This window comes from Mustela nigripes, chromosome 16, assembly GCF_022355385.1.
Source record: "Mustela nigripes isolate SB6536 chromosome 16, MUSNIG.SB6536, whole genome shotgun sequence".
In the NCBI taxonomy this organism is placed as follows: Eukaryota; Metazoa; Chordata; class Mammalia; order Carnivora; family Mustelidae; genus Mustela; species Mustela nigripes.
This window is the reverse complement of record NC_081572.1, coordinates 42,515,926-42,531,714: the sequence shown is the minus strand read 5'-3', so window position 1 is coordinate 42,531,714 and position 15,789 is coordinate 42,515,926. Positions and strand designations below refer to the sequence as shown.

Genomic DNA, 15,789 nt, shown 5'->3' with positions numbered 1-15,789 from the left:
TGAGCAGAGAGCCTGATGCGGGACTCGATCCCAGGACCCCGGGATCATGACCTGAGCCGAAGGCAGCGGCTTAACCCACTGAGCCACCCAGGCGCCCAATAAATATTTTTAAAATAAATAAATAGCTGGGGAGAAGAGTTAAAGCTTGATAGGCACTGCCATGAGTTTGGGATTCTATCTTCCTCCTTTAACTCCTGGCAGCTTTGACCTAAGAGTGGCCTGAATTACAGCAAGGAAACCCATGGAGAAATTCCAACCCCCCTCCTTTTAAATGTAGTACTATGTACACTTTTATTTTTATTTTTTTGTTATTCATTTGACACAGAGAGAGAGGGAGAGAGATCACAAGTAGGCAGAGCATCAGGCGATGGGGGTGGGGGAAGCAGGCTCCCTGCTGAGCAGAGAACCCAATTCAAGGCTTGATCCCAGGACCCTGAGATCATGACCTGAGCTGAAGGCAGAGGCTTCACCCACTGAGCCACCCAGGTGCCCCAAAATTCCCTCCTTCTATCCAAAAGACCAGGAAGAGGAGATCCTGTGATCTAGAGATTGTAGGGAGAAAAGCAATTATTTTCTCTTTTCTCTCCTTAGCCACAGAACTGCACTGTGCCAGCAACAGAAAAAAAAAAAAAAAAAAAAAAAAAAAAAAACTGTGAGAAAACCTCTCTTTGGCGAGAAAAATCGGAAAACAGTGCCCCTGTTGGTCCAAAAATTATCAGGGGAATTCCCATAATTTTTTATAAGCTCCTCTCTTCTTTCCCCATTCACTTAAGGTGATGCCCCAGGGATGGGGAACTATATACTGCACAGGTCGAAATGCTTAGAGAAAAATCTATCTTTCTGATCAGAAGAACCAGGGGAAAGTCCACTGGGAATTAAAGAGTAAATGGAGGAAAATCATGGAGAAGAGAGAGCTGGAAAAGAGATCCCTAATTCTTTTACTTTGGTATAAACCAAAACAAATACTGATTTGCACTTGTGTAAAGTAGACTAAAAGAAGTGCAGCAAAGGCTACACTAAAGACAACTGAACTATAGTATAAACCACTGCCAAGTCTCATCCTTTTACTGAGAGGCACAGTACAAGACAAATCCAAAGAGAGCAGCAAAAGTTTTGGAAATAGAACTTGATACTGGAACCACCACTCACAGAAAGTTAGATGGAACTTCCCATTTAAACCAGGTGGTGTCTACTAAAACAAAGAAAACAAATCAATGTTCTCTACAGCATATTAATAAGGCTCAAAAATGACAACATAATATTCACAATGTCCAAGATAAAATCCAAAAATTACTCTACATGCAAAAACAAACAAAACACGCATGCACATGTGCAGATGCGCGCGCGCACACACACACACAAAACTGGTTAATGTGACAAATTATCAAGGGAAGAGGACCTACAGATGCCTATGAGATGACTCATGTTGGAATTCTCACACAAAGACTTGATTTTTTTTTAAGTTTTTTTTTTTTTAATTTGACAGAGAGATCACAGGAAGCAGGCTCCCTGCTGAGCAGAGAGCCTGATGTGGGGCTTGATCCCCGCATCCTGAGATCATGACCTGAGCCAAACGCAGAGGCTTAACCCACTGAGCCACCCAGGCGCCCCTTTTTTTTTAAAGATTTTATTTATTTGACACAGAGAGACACAGCAAGAGAGGGAACAAAAGCAGAGGGTGTGGGAGAGGGAGAAGCACGCTTCCTACTGAGCAGGGAGTCAGATGAGGGGCTTGATCTAGGATCATGACCTGAACTGAAGGCAGGTGCTTAACAACTGAGCCACCCAGGCATTCCCATACATATACTTTAAAGCAATTATTATAACCATAACAAATGAGATAATGGTTAACACTCTGGAAACAACTGAAAAGATGTAAGTTCTTAGAGAAATAAAAAAAAAATTTTTAAATCATATGAATAATTTAGAAATGAAAAAAACAGTATCATAAATGAGGGGCACCTGGCTGGCACAGTCTGTACAGCATGTTAACTCCTGATCTTGGGGTAGTGAGTTCAAACCCCATGATGGGCATATTACTTACTTAAAAAAATATTTAAAAAACATAAAGCAAAAAACCTCATTACATGGGCTCAACTGCTCAACAGAGATGACAGAAAAAAGAGTCAGAAAACATTAAGACAGAAACTAATGAAACTAAAAAACAGAGAGAAAAAAAGATTGAAAGCACTCACTAGAGCCATAGTGACTTGTTGGACAGCATCAAATTGTCTACGTTTCAAACCACTGGTATTACTAAGGAGAGGAAAAATAAATTGGTAAGGAAAAAAATTTTTTTGTAATGTCTGAAAACTTCAGATTCAACAAAAGACATAAATTTAGAGATCTGAGAATTTCAACAAACCCCAAACAGGACAAATTCAAAGAATATCAGGTTAGACACACCTACTCACAATGTTAGAAAAAGATAAACTAAATTTGAATGACAAGAGATTTTGTGTAAAAAACAGAGTCCACAGAAAGTGGAATAATATCTTTAAGATTATAAAAGGAAAGAATTACCAATGCAGAACATAATTCTTTATCTAGCAGAAGTCTTCTACAGGAATGAAGGTGGGGGGGAATTCTTATATGATACAAAACTAAGAGAATCTGTTGCCAGCAGACCTACCTTAAAATTAATGCATAATGTTAAACAAAAGAGAGCTAGGGTAGCTACATTAGTATCAGACAAAATAGACCTCAGAACTAAGAAAATCACAAGGGATAAAGAAAAACATTATATAATGATGTTATTCCATTCATCAAATCCCAAATCTGTCCTCATCCGACAAAAGAGCTTCAAAGTCATGAAGCAAAATTGGTACAACAGAAAAGAGAAATAAAACAAGTTTATAATAATACTAGGAAACTCCAACAATCCTCTCTCAGAAATTGAAAAAGAAACAGTAGTCTGAAAATATACAGAACAACATTATCAACCAAGTTTACCTCATGACATTTCTAGAATACTCTACCTGATTCTACATTCTTCTCAAGAGCACCCATCAATTCAGGAATTGATATTCATACCAAGACAGATTATATTCTGGGCCATTAAACAAATCTCAACAAGCATAAAAAAATTTTTATTCATACAAAATACATTATCTGACCATAGTGCAATTACATTTAAGATTAGTAACAAAGATATGACTTCTTTTTTTAAAAGTTATTATTTATTTATTTGTCAGAGAGAGAACTCTAACAAGCAGGGGGAGCTTCAGGCAGAGGGAGAAGCAAGGTCCCTGCTAAGCAAGGAGCCTAAGACAAAGAGCTCCTGGATCATGACCTGAGTTGAAGGTAGACGGTTAACCCACTGAACCAACCAGGCATCCCCCAAAATACAACTTTGTTAAAAACCCACAAAATTTGGAACTTAAAATAAATACTTCTACATAATCCATGAGTCAATAAAAAAAAGTTAAAGGGAAATTAGGAAAGAATACAAATTGGGGCACCTGGCTGGCTCAGTCTAAAGAGCATACAACTCTTGGTTTTAGGATTATGAGTTCAGGCCCCACATTCATTGTAGAGATTACTTAAAAATAGAATTAAAAAAAGAATATAGGGGCACCTGAGTGGCTCAGTGGGTTAAAGCCTCTGCCTTCAACTCAGGTCATGATCCCAGGGTCCGGGGATCAAGCCCTGCATCCGGCTCTCTGCACAGCGGGGAGCCTGCTTCCTCCTCTCTCTCTCTGCCTGCCTCCCTGCCTACTTGTGATCTCTGTCAAATAAATAAATAAAATCTTTAAAAAAATACAAATTGAACCAAAGTAAAAATACAACATAAAATTTGCTGGATACAACTAATACAGTGCATACACAGAAATTTAAGGCATTAAATCTATATTGGGGGGAAAAAGATTTCAAATAATCTACGCCTCTATCTTAAGAATCTAGAGAGGGGCATCCGGATGGCTCAGTCAGTTAGTTAAGTGTCCAATTCTCTTGATCTCAGTTCAGACCTTGATCTCAGGGTTGTGAGTTCAAGCCCTGTACTGGCTCCACACTGGGCATGTAGCTTACATTTAAAAAAAAAAAAAAAAAAAAAAAAAAGTAAGAGAAAAGTAAATAAAACCAAACAAAGGGGCACCTGAGTGGTGCAGTTGGTTAAGCAACAGGCTCTTGGTTTTGGCTCAGATAGTGTTCTCAGGGGGCTCTCCATGCTCAGTTCAGAGTCTACTTGAGATTCTCTAGCCCTCTGCCTCTCCCCACTGCTCTAAAATAAATAAGTGAATAAATCTTTTTTTAAAAACCCCAAAAATAAATATAAAAAAAGAAATATTAAAGAAACAGACTAGAAATCAAGGAAATTAGAAAACAAAAAGCCAATATAGAAAAATCAGTAAAACCAAGAGATGGTTCCTTTGGGTAATAAAAAAACCTCAACAAAACTGAAAGATCTCTGCCAAACTAACCAAGGAAAACAAGAATAGACACAAATGAGAAAAAACAGCATTCAAAGGGGAAATATTACTACATACTCTTAGAACACTGAAAGAAAGAAAGAATAGCTCTGGGTTCCTGAATTTAATTCACCATTCTGAACACACTGAAGAAAAGAGAAACACATGATCATATCAACAGAAGCAGAAAAGGACTTTGACAAATCCAATATCCATTTATAATAAAAATGTTAAAAACAAACAAACAAAAAAACCCTAGTAATAGAAGGGAACATCACTGGGATGCCTTGGTGGCTCCGTTGGTTAAGCGTCTACCTTCAGCTCAGGTCATGATCCTGGGGTCCTGGGATCAAGTCTCTGATTGGGCTCCTTGGTTAGCAGGGAGCCTTCTTCTCTCTGCCTGCAGCTCCCCCTGCTGTGTGTGTTCTCCCTCTTTCTCTCTCTCTCTCACAAATAAATAAGTAAAATCTTTAAAAAAATAAAAAGGGGGGGAACATCATTAATCTCACTAAGGGTATCTACAAAAAACCTACAGCTAACATCATAACGATTAAAGGCTAAAAGATTTCCCCTAATTATTAGAAACTAAGTAAGGATGTGTATTCTAATCATTCCTCTTCAACATCACACTAGAAGTTCAGTCCATGCCATAAAGAAAAGACAAAGAAAAGATACATAATAGAAAGAGCAAGAAAGAAAAAAAAACCTCTCTAGTTGCACACCTTACTGTGTGCATGAAAAATCCCAAGGAATAGAAAAACAGTAAAAGAAGGGGTGCCTGGGTGGCTCAGTGGGTTAAAGCCTCTGTCTTTAGCTCAGGTCATGATCCCTGGATCCTGGGATTGGGCCCCACATAGCACTCTCTGCTCATCAAGAAGCCTGCTTCCCTCTCTCTCTCTGCCTCTCTCCTACTTCTGATCTCTGTCAAATAAATAAATAAAATCTAAAAACAAACAAACAAACAAACAAACAGGGAAAGAAGAAAAATACTTAGATATGTCTAAAAATATTTGGATAGAATTTATATAGTAAGAACAATAAATGCCGTGCCTGGCTGGCTCAGAGCATGGAACTCTTGATCTCAGGGTCATGAGTCAAAGCCCCATCCCAGGCATAGAGCTTACTAAAAAATAGAAAAGAGAAAGGGAAAAAAATTAAATGGAGAGATGTACTATGTTAATAGACTAAATGATTCAATACTGTTATAAGGCCACTCCTACCCAAATTTGTCCAAAAATTCATTGATTCCAAAAATTCATTGATTCACAGATTCAATACGTCAGGCAAAATTCAACAGAATATTTTTTCCTGTAGATATCAACAAAGGGATTCTAAAATGTACATGAAAAGGCAAAGAACCAAATTAGTCAAAACAATTTTTAAAAAGCAGTATAGAGTTGAGGGACTCACACTAACAGATTTCAAAACCTAACACAAAGCTACAATAATCAAGATGTAGTAATGATGAAAGGATAGACACACAGTCCAATGAAGCAAAACAGAAGTTCAGAAACAGACCCTCACGAATATGGTCAATTGATTTTTGACAAAGGTATAATAGAGAAAAGATCTCTTTTGAAAATGGCACCACAGTAATTAGACATCCATATGCATAAAAATGAACTTTCCCTCATACCTTAAAGAAAAATTAACTCAAAATGGTCCATTTATCTCAATGCAAAAAATTAACACATAACACACAACATTTAGAAAACGACACAGGAGAAAAATCATTGCAACCTTAGTCAAGGAGTTCCTAGATACAACACCAAAAGTCTAATCCATAAAAAGGGCAAAATTGATATGGACTTCACCAAAATTAAAAACCTTTACTCTTGCAAATGACACTTTTAAAGAATGAAAGTCAAGCCAAAGGCTGCTAAAAATTTTTCAAATCCTGTATCTGAAAAAGCATTTGTATCTGAAATCCATAAAGAACTCCTGAAACTCAGTAATGTGGTACACAAATGCGCACTTAGATGATGAAACTATAAAGAAACTCCTGGGGCACCTGGGTGGCTCAGTGGGTTAAGGCCTTTGCCTTCGGCTTGGGTCATGATCTTGGGCCTGGGATCGAGCCCCGCGTCAGGCTCTCTGCTCAGAAGGGAGCCTGCTTCCTCCTTTCTCTGACTGCCTCTCTGCCTGCTTATGATCGCTGTCTGTCAAATGAATAAATAAAATCTTAAAAAAAAAAAAAAGTTTTTACTGTAAAAATGTCAGGATAGTAGTTACTTTAGGAAAAAGAAGGGGCTGTGATTAGGCTGAGACATAAGAACATCTAGAATGGCTAGCAAAGTTCCATTTCTTGCCTTAGTGATTACAATGTAATTTTATTTATAATTCATTAAGCTATATGTTTGCCAAATTTCTGTCTGATCTTATAATAAAAAGAATGAAAACAAAAATTATACATACTAGGGGCGCCTGGGTGGCTCAGTGGGTTAAGCCGCTGCCTTCGGCTCAGGTCGTGGTCCCAGGGTCCTGGGATCGAGCCCCGCATCGGGCTCTCTGCTCAGCAGGGAGCCTGCTTCCCCCCCCTCTCTCTCTGCCTGCCTCTCTGCCTGCTTGTGATTTCTCTCTCTGTCAAATAAATAAATAAATAAATAAAATCTTAAAAAAAAAAAAAAAAAAATTATACATACTGTAGTTTTCACAAAGAACACAATACAACAAAGTGGTATAGATTATATTTAGGTAGTTACGGCCTGTATTATGGACAACATTCAAAGTCTATACTCTCCTTATGTTCCAAAATTCCAAAGATAATCACATGTTCAACTTCCACAACCAGAAAAAGAGATAAAGAAAAAATATCCATCATTTGCGCACATTCTTTAAGCTGTGAGAAGACAGAAAAAAAAAAAAGAAAAATCGAATGAATACAAGTAAGAGAACTCCAACAACGTTAGAAACTCCTCAAACATTCCATTACACTGTTAGGCTAGAGTTTATAGTATCCATTGCATAACTGCTTTACTGTACATCTTCAAATTCCCAAAAGTTAAGTACTTTATTTTATTTTTTTAAATTTTATTTATTTATTCGACAGACAGAGATCAAAGGTAGACAGAGAGGCTGGCAGAGAGAGAGGGGGAAGCAGGCTCCCTGCCAAGCAGAGAGCCGGATGCAGGGCTTGATCCCAGGACGAGCGGAGATCACGAGCGGAGCAGAAGGCAGAGGCTTAACCCACTGAGCCACCCAGGTGCCCCTAAAGTACTTTATTTTAAAACTTAGCACCATCTTGGCTGCCCTGCCCCCATTTAGAATATTGCTACACAGAGTCATCAATGTTAAAACTGACTAAAACACTTCAATTTGAGTCTTGGCCATTTAAAAAATCTGCCATGAATACAGGAAAAGGAACGGCACAGAGGAGCTTTCACAGCAACCCTAATCATAAAACTCCATAATTTCTCCAGTAGTCTAAAAATGAGTACTAGGTACATGAATACCCAACATACAGGACTAATACAGCTAGATAAACTGCTAGTCAGGTTTAAAAGATATATTTATGTAAGTTCTTAAAGATATTATGAGACTATACATGCAATCTTCTTTAAAAAAAAAAACAAACAGGTTATTAGTTACATTTTTAAAATATCAAATCTCTTAGTAGGGTAAAAATATAATTACAGTAACTTATATCCTTCTTACTAAAAGAGATCTGTAAAATGAAAGTAACAATCCTATAAAGAGCAAATGAGATCATCTTTGTTTCTGGTTCCACAAAAAAACAGACCAAAGAAGCTTATCATTCACTAGGTTATTTAGGGTTGAATATAAGACATAAACAATTTTTATGGTTTTGTACCATTTTGTTTTATCCCAAAACATTTATCTAAGAAAGCCCAAAGAAACTAGAATAAAAAATCCAATATAATTTATTTTAAAAACTCAGATCAAATTATGATTTTCAGAATCAAGTAACTGTTGCACATTTGTAAAACAAAGTCAAATAACTGACAATAACATCAGTCAAAGCAACAGCAAGATGATGGGGGAAGGGTACTGGTAATCAGAGCACATTCAGTATTACTTGAGAAATGCTCCTTGGATGAACAGTGATGAGGTCATGCTATTCCATCTTTTAAGAACCTTCAGATTTTCACAAAAAGGACATTGTTGGTCTTAAGCAACTGCTTCAATACCATTAAGCCCTTTTCCCTACATCTGTTAATCAGAGGGCTCAGGCTTAGAAAACAGCCAACTTAGTCAAACATTTAATCCCTTTAGAGAAAGAAAAATTGTCCCTTTACACAGTCTAATTGGAACAAGAATACATAGATAAAATGATAACTGATAAGACTGTACAGTTAAGGACTTAAAAAGAATATTACCTTATCTCTCCTTAAAATTTTTTAAAAAGATACATGTATTTGGGGAACAAAACTTTTGAAAGGTAGAAAGGATTCACAAGAAAAATAGTAAGTCTCCCAAGTACCCCTATTTCTGAGATATCCTCCCATAGATCACCTGTGCGTGATGTTAATAACACTACAATGGTCTCCAAGTGTTCAAGTGAAAAAACGCTGCACATATCTCATTTTAAATCAAAAGCTAGAAATGATTAAGATAAATGAGGAAGGTTTGTCAAGAGCAAAGAAAGGCTAAGAGCGCGAACTCTTGGGACAAAAAGCCAAGTTATGAATGCAAAGGAAAAGTTCTTGAAGGAAATTAAAAGTGTTACTCCAGTGAACACATGAACAGTAAGAAAGGGAAACCACTTTATTGCTGGTAAGAAAAAAGGTATTTTGGGGTTGTTGGTTTTTTGATATACTGTTCTTGTTCCCTTTTTTTTCCCCCCAGTATAGTTGACACACGTATTAGTTTCAGGGGCACAACATATTGATTCAACAAGTCTATACATTATTCTATGCTCACAAGTGTAGCTACCTACTACTATCTGTCACCACAGAAAACTATTATAATACCATTGACTATATTCCCTATGTTATATCCTCTGTCCCTATGACTTATTCATTCCATAACTGGAAGCCTATATGACCCACTCTCTGGTTTACCCATTTTGCCCATTCCACCACAAACTCCCCTCTGGCAACTGCCAATTTATTCTCTGTATTTATGGACTTGTTCCTGCTTTTTGTCAGCTTGTTTATTCATTTATTTCTGTACTTCACATACAAGTGAAATCATGTTATTTGTCTTTCTCTGACTTATTTCATATAGCATTATACCCTCTAGGTCCATCTATGATGTTGCAAATAACAAGATCTCATTCTTTTCTACAGCTGAGTAATATACCATTGTATATGTATGCCACATCTTTATCCATTCATCTCTTGATGGATACTTGGGAGTGCTTCCATATCCTGCTTACTGTAAATAATGCTGCAGTAAGCACAGGGATGCATGTATCTTTTTAAATTAGTGTTTTCAATTTTTTTGGCTAAATACTCAGTAGTGGAATTACTGGATCATATGGTATTTCTAGTTTTAATTTTTTAAGGAATTTCCACAGTGGTTGCACTAGTTTTACATTCCCATCAACAGTGTACAAGGGTTCCTTTTTTCCCCACATCCTCACCAACACCTGTTATTTCTTATCTTTTTTTTTTTTTTAATATTTTTAAGTAATCTCTAAACTCAATGTGGGGCTCGAACTCACAACCCCAAGACTGAGTCACATGTTCCACCGACTGAGCCAGCCAGGTGCACCAATTTCTTGTCTTTTGGATGCTAGCCGTTCTGATAAGTGTGAGGTAATATCTCATTGTGGTTTTGATTTGCATTTCCTTGATGGTAAGTAATGCCTATTGATGATAAGTAATGTCTACTGGCCATCTCTATGTCTTGGAAAAAAGTTCCTCTGCCCATTTTTTTAAAAATTAGATTATTTAGGAGGTTTTTTGTGTTGAATTGTGTAAATTCTTTATATATTCTGGATACTAACAGGATATGGAGAAAGTTTTAGTGGTTTGGACAGAAGATCAAACCGGCCAAAACATTCCCGCAAAGCCGAATCCAGAGCAACGCCCTAACTCTTTTCAATTGTATGAAGTCTGAGAGAGTTGGGGAGGCTGCAGAAGAAAAGTTTGAAGCTGGCAGAAGCTGATTCATATATAAGGAAAGAAGCAGTCTCCACACCAGTAAGAGTAGAAGGTGAAGCAGCAAATGCTGGGATGTAGAAGCTATAGCAAGTTACTCAGAAGACCTACTGAAAATAACTAATGAAGGTGGCTATACTTAAAAACAATAAATTTTCAATGTTATTAAACAGCCTTATATCAGAAGAAGAGCCTTCTAGGACTTTCATAGCTAAAGAGGAGAAGTCAATGCCTGGCTTCAAAGCTTCAAAAGACAAGCTCACTCTCGCTAGAGGCTTATGTAGCTGGTGACTACTGGCTGAAGCCAAAGCTTACTGACTGTTCTGAAAAGCCTAATGCCTTTGAGAAGTATTCTACATCTACTCTGCCTGTGGTCTATAAATGGAACAAAGCCTGCATGACAGCACATCTGCTTACAATATGGTTTACTGAGCATTTTTAGGCCATTGTTGAGACCTACTGCTCAGAAAAAGAAAAAAAAATCCTTTCAAAATATTACTGCTCATTGACAAGGCATGTGGTCACCCAAGTACATGGAGATACACTATGAGATTAATGTTGTTTTCATATCTGCTAATACAACATTCATTCTACAGCCCATGGACTAAAGAATAATTTCAACTTATGAGTCTTAAGATTTGAAAATACAATTTGCATGGGCATGCCTGTGTGGCTCTGTGTTAAGCACTCAACTTGGGTTTGCTCAGGTCATGATCTCACGCTCTCGTGGGATCAAGCCCTGCATTAGGCTCTGCACTCAGCGGAGAGTCTGCTTGAAGATTCTCTCCCTCTCCCCCTTCCCCACTCATACACTTGCTCTCTCTAAAATAAATATATCTTAAAAAAAAAATAAAAAAGTTCGTAAGGCTGTAACTGGCATAGATAGTGATTAGTCTGATGGAACTAAGCAAATTGAGAAGTTTCTGGAAAGAAAGAAAGAAAAAAAGAAAGAAAGAATTAATTCATCTTTGTAGATGCATGTGTGATTCATGAAAAGAAATATCAACATGAACAAGGTTTGGAAGAAGTAGATTCCAATCCTCATAAACGATTTGGCGGGGGGGTTCAAGACTTCAGTGGAGGAAGTAATGGCAGATGTGATGAAAACAGCAAAAGAATTAAAATTAGAAGTGGAGCCTGAAGTGCTAATTAAGTTGTTATAATCACCTTAAAACTTTAACAGATGAGGAGTTAATTTCTTTTTTTTTTAAGATTTTATTTATTTCTTAAATTTTATTTATTTATTAGAGAGAAAGCACCCATAAGCACGGGCGGACCGGGATGTGGGGAAGAGAGAGAGAGGCAGAAGCAGACTCCCTGCTGAGCAGAGAGCCCAATGCATGGCTTGATCCCAAACCCTGAGTCCATGACCTAAGCAGAAGGCAGCCAACCAAGCCACCCAGGTGCCCCTATCTTTTTTTTTTTTTTTAAAAAACAGAGAGATAGTAAGAGAGAGCACAAGGAGAGGGAGCAGCAGGCAGAGGGAAAAGCACGCTTCCCTTGGAGCAAGAAGCCCAATGCAGGATTCTGACGGACCTGAGCCATCCAAGCACCCCAAGGATTTGCCTTTTTTTTTTTAAAAAAAAGATTTTATTTATTTATTTGACAGAGAGAGAGAGATCACAAGTAGGCAGAGAGAGATGGGGAGAGGAAGCTACCTGCTGAGAAGAGAGCCCGATGCAGGACTCGATCCCAGGACCCTGAGATCATGACCTGAGCTGAAGGCAGAGGCTTAACCCATTGAACCACCCCAGTACCCAAGGATTTGCTTTCTTATGGCTGAAAAAAGAAAGTTGTTTCCTGAGATGGTATCTACTAGTATTGATGCTGAGAGGACTGCTGAAATGATAACAAAGGATTTAAAATATTCCACAGATACAGCTGATAAACTAGCAGCAAAGGTTTGACAAAACTGACTCTAATTTTGGAAAATTTCTACTCCAGGTACAATGCTATCAAACAGCATTGCATTTAACAGAGAAATCATTTGTGAAAGGAAGAATCCATCAATGTGGCAAACTTCACCGTTGTCTTATTTTAGGAAAAATGTCAAAGCCCCCCCGCCCAACCTTCAGAGACCACCACCTTGATCAATTAGCAGCTATCAACACTGAGGCAAGACCCCTCCACCCAATAATATTGAAAGCTCAAATAATGGTCAGCATTTTTTAGTAATAGGTATTTTTAAATTAAGGTATATACATTTTTAGACATAATATTATTACATACTTAACAGACTATAATATAGTGTAAACATAACTTGTATATACACAGGGAAGCCAAAAATTTCATTTGACTCGTTTTACTGCAATACTCACTTCACTGTGGTGATCCAAAACCAAGCCCACAGTTTCTCTAAGGTATGACTATATAAATGTTAGTACTGTAAGAGGGAGTCAGACTAAAATAATCAGGTCATTTCAAAAGTATTTTGTGACATGTACAAATTTTCTTATACACATAAAAACTATGGGAGACTTTACACTGACTATCTTGTATTTTTTTTTTTTTTGGAATGGTGAATGTTTTTTCTACTTAAAAACAAATGTTAAAAATTGAATAAGAAAATTTCATTTTCTGGCCATAGCATTGACATGAAACTTAGTTCCAAATGGTTTAATATTTTCATAATTTGCAGCTTTCCACAAGCTCTTACCTCTCTAATATTTCCCATTCCCACAAAGATTCTGTGAACTAGAAAAGTAATTCATATGCCATTAAGAATTATTTGCAGTACTTGGTAAGAATCTAAATGCAGAATGATAAGATGAGCCTCTCTTTCTAGTTGTTTCCCTTTAATAGATTATATGGCACTTCTACTTTTCCATTCTGTCATTGCTTAATAATGTAACCATTATTAAAGGAGGGAAAAGCAAGCTACAGCACAGTGCTACAATATAAAATTCTTTTTTTTTTTTTTAAGATTTTAAATAATCTCCATATACAACATGGGGCTGAACTTACAACCACAAGATCAAGACTGAATGCTCTACCAACTAAGCCAGCCAGGCACCCTATATGAAATTCTTTTATTTTTGTTATTTTCATTTTTTTAAAAGACAGAGTGGTTTATTTATTTATTTATCTATCTATCTATCTATCTATCTATTTATTTATTTATGTGTGAGAGAGAGAGAGAGCGCGCGCACGTGAGAGAGAGAGCGCCAGGGCTCCCAGGGGGTAGGGGGCAGACGGAGAGAAAGAAGTAGATACCCTTGATGAGCAGGGAGCGCAACCTGGATCAGGACCTGAGCCCAAGGCAGATGCTTAACCTTAACCAGCTGAGCCACCCAGGTGTCCCAAGAAATTCTTGTAAGGTCTCTCTCACACATACACTCTCATTCCCTCAGGTTTGGAAAGGAAGACAATGAACTGTTAATAGCTGTTATATGTGAGTGCTAGGATTTATAGACTCATTTTCTTCATTTTCCTTATCAGTACTTTCTAGTTTATTCTACTGCAGTTTACATGAATTTTTACAATGCAAATAAAAAACAATTGCATGATTCTTCAAAGTGCTAGAAACTTAAATGCAAAGTAGGGATGAAGCAGGAATTTTTTGTTTTTAACTCAAAATCTACAAGTGTTAACAACTTTGCAAAGGAGAAAGATTTTCATTTAAATTTTTCAAAATTCCTTGAATACACTGAAAAACATTCTTCTAAAACTATTACTGGGTCAAAGATTTGGGATGAAGAAAAAAGACTATCAAACTATTTAAATATCTAGAATTCCACACTAAGAAATTTGAAAATCTAATAAAAATGATTTTCTGTCAAAATGGAAATTAGTTACAAAACAACTAATCTGAATTCTTCAAAATATCATGAAGACAAAAAAGACCAGCGATGGTCTAGAGATTAAAGAAGACTAAAGACATACTGATGTGGGAAGCAAAGGCAAAAGAAAGATTAAATTTCGTTATTACTTACAGACCACTGACAAGTCCCTGACACAAGGCAGAGTGACATTCCTCTAGAAGCTCAGCTGCCTCAATGTTAATACTTTCCTAAGGGCAAAAGGCAATCTTAACCCAACCCCCAAGATCCTGTAAGTCTTAACATATAAAAATTCCTTTCGAGGGATGCCTGGGTGGCTCAGTGGGTTAAGCCGCTGCCTTCGGCTCAGGTCATGATTCCAGGGTCCTGGGATCGAGTCCCACATCGGGCTCTCTGCTCAGCAGGGGGCCTGCTTCCCTTCCTCTCTCTCTGCCTGCCTCTCTGCCTACTTGTGATTTCCCTCTGTCAAATAAATAAATAAAATCTTAAAAAAAAAAAAATTCCTTTCGAAACTTCCTTTATCTCTATAACCCATCCAACATATATGTCAGCAATCATTCCCCAAGCCTATGCCCACCGATATATATCTGAAGGGTCTCATGACTAGGGTTTTATTAGACAGTAATAAAGTCTTTTCCTAACAATATCGAGCCATCTCAAGGTCCCAGAAACCCTGCTTCCAAAATTCCTTAGAGACTTATGCTACTTCTAACCCCCTCCCAACCTGAAAGTATATAATCCACCAGTCCTCATGACCCCAGCACAGCTCTTTCTGCCCACAGGTCCTGTGCTTGCTTGCTTTATTTATTTATTTATTTATTTATTTATTTATTTATTTAAAAAAAGTTTTCAGCTTTTTTTTTTTTTTTTAAGATTTTATTTATTTATTTGTCAGAGAGAGGGCGAGCTCACAAGCAGGCAGAGTGGCAGGCAGAGGCAGAGAGAGAAGCAGGCTCCCCGCCAAGCAAGGAGCCCGACGCGGAACTCGATCCCAGGACCTAGGATCATGACCTGAGTCGAAGGCAGCGGCCCAACCCACCGAGCCACCCAGGCATCCCGGTCCTGTGCTTTTAATAAAACACCTTTTAGGGGAAGCTGGGTGGCTCAATCAGTTAAGCGTCTGCCTTTGGCTCAGGTCATGATCTTGGGGGTCCTAGGACTGAGGCACACTTTGGGGTCCCTGCTCAATGGGGAATCTGTTTCTCCTTCTACCTTGGCCCCTACTCCTGCTCATGCTCTCTCAAATAAAATCTTAAAAACCAACCAAACAAACAAAAATACCTTTTTGCACCAAATACATCTCAAGAATTCTTTCTTGGCCATTAGCTCCAAACCCCAACATTTCCTACCTTAAAATGACAATTAATTCCCATATATGGTCCTGAACTGGGGGGAAAAATCCATCTTTAAAAGACATGATTGGAGGGGTGCCTGGGTGGCTCAGTGGGTTAAAGCCTCTGCCTTCGGCTCGGGTCATGATCCCAGGGTCCTGGGATCGAGCCCCACATCGGGCTCTCTGCTCAGCGGGGAGCCTGC

The 15,789-nt window shown here is 37.8% G+C and overlaps 1 protein-coding gene across 2 annotated transcripts in view; it reads right to left on the bottom strand.

The window, feature by feature from the left end:
* The window catches only part of TAOK1 (TAO kinase 1), a 167,472-nt gene that overhangs the window by 108,756 nt on the left and 42,927 nt on the right, over window positions 1-15,789 (bottom strand). Inside the window, exon 2 of one of the 2 annotated variants that reach the window (XM_059380827.1) lies at window positions 2,196-2,256. The exons of the other annotated variant lie outside the window; for it this stretch is intronic. The gene's annotated coding sequence lies outside the window, so the exon portion shown is untranslated. The remainder of the gene's footprint in view (window positions 1-2,195; window positions 2,257-15,789) is intronic. 2 annotated transcript variants of the gene reach the window in all.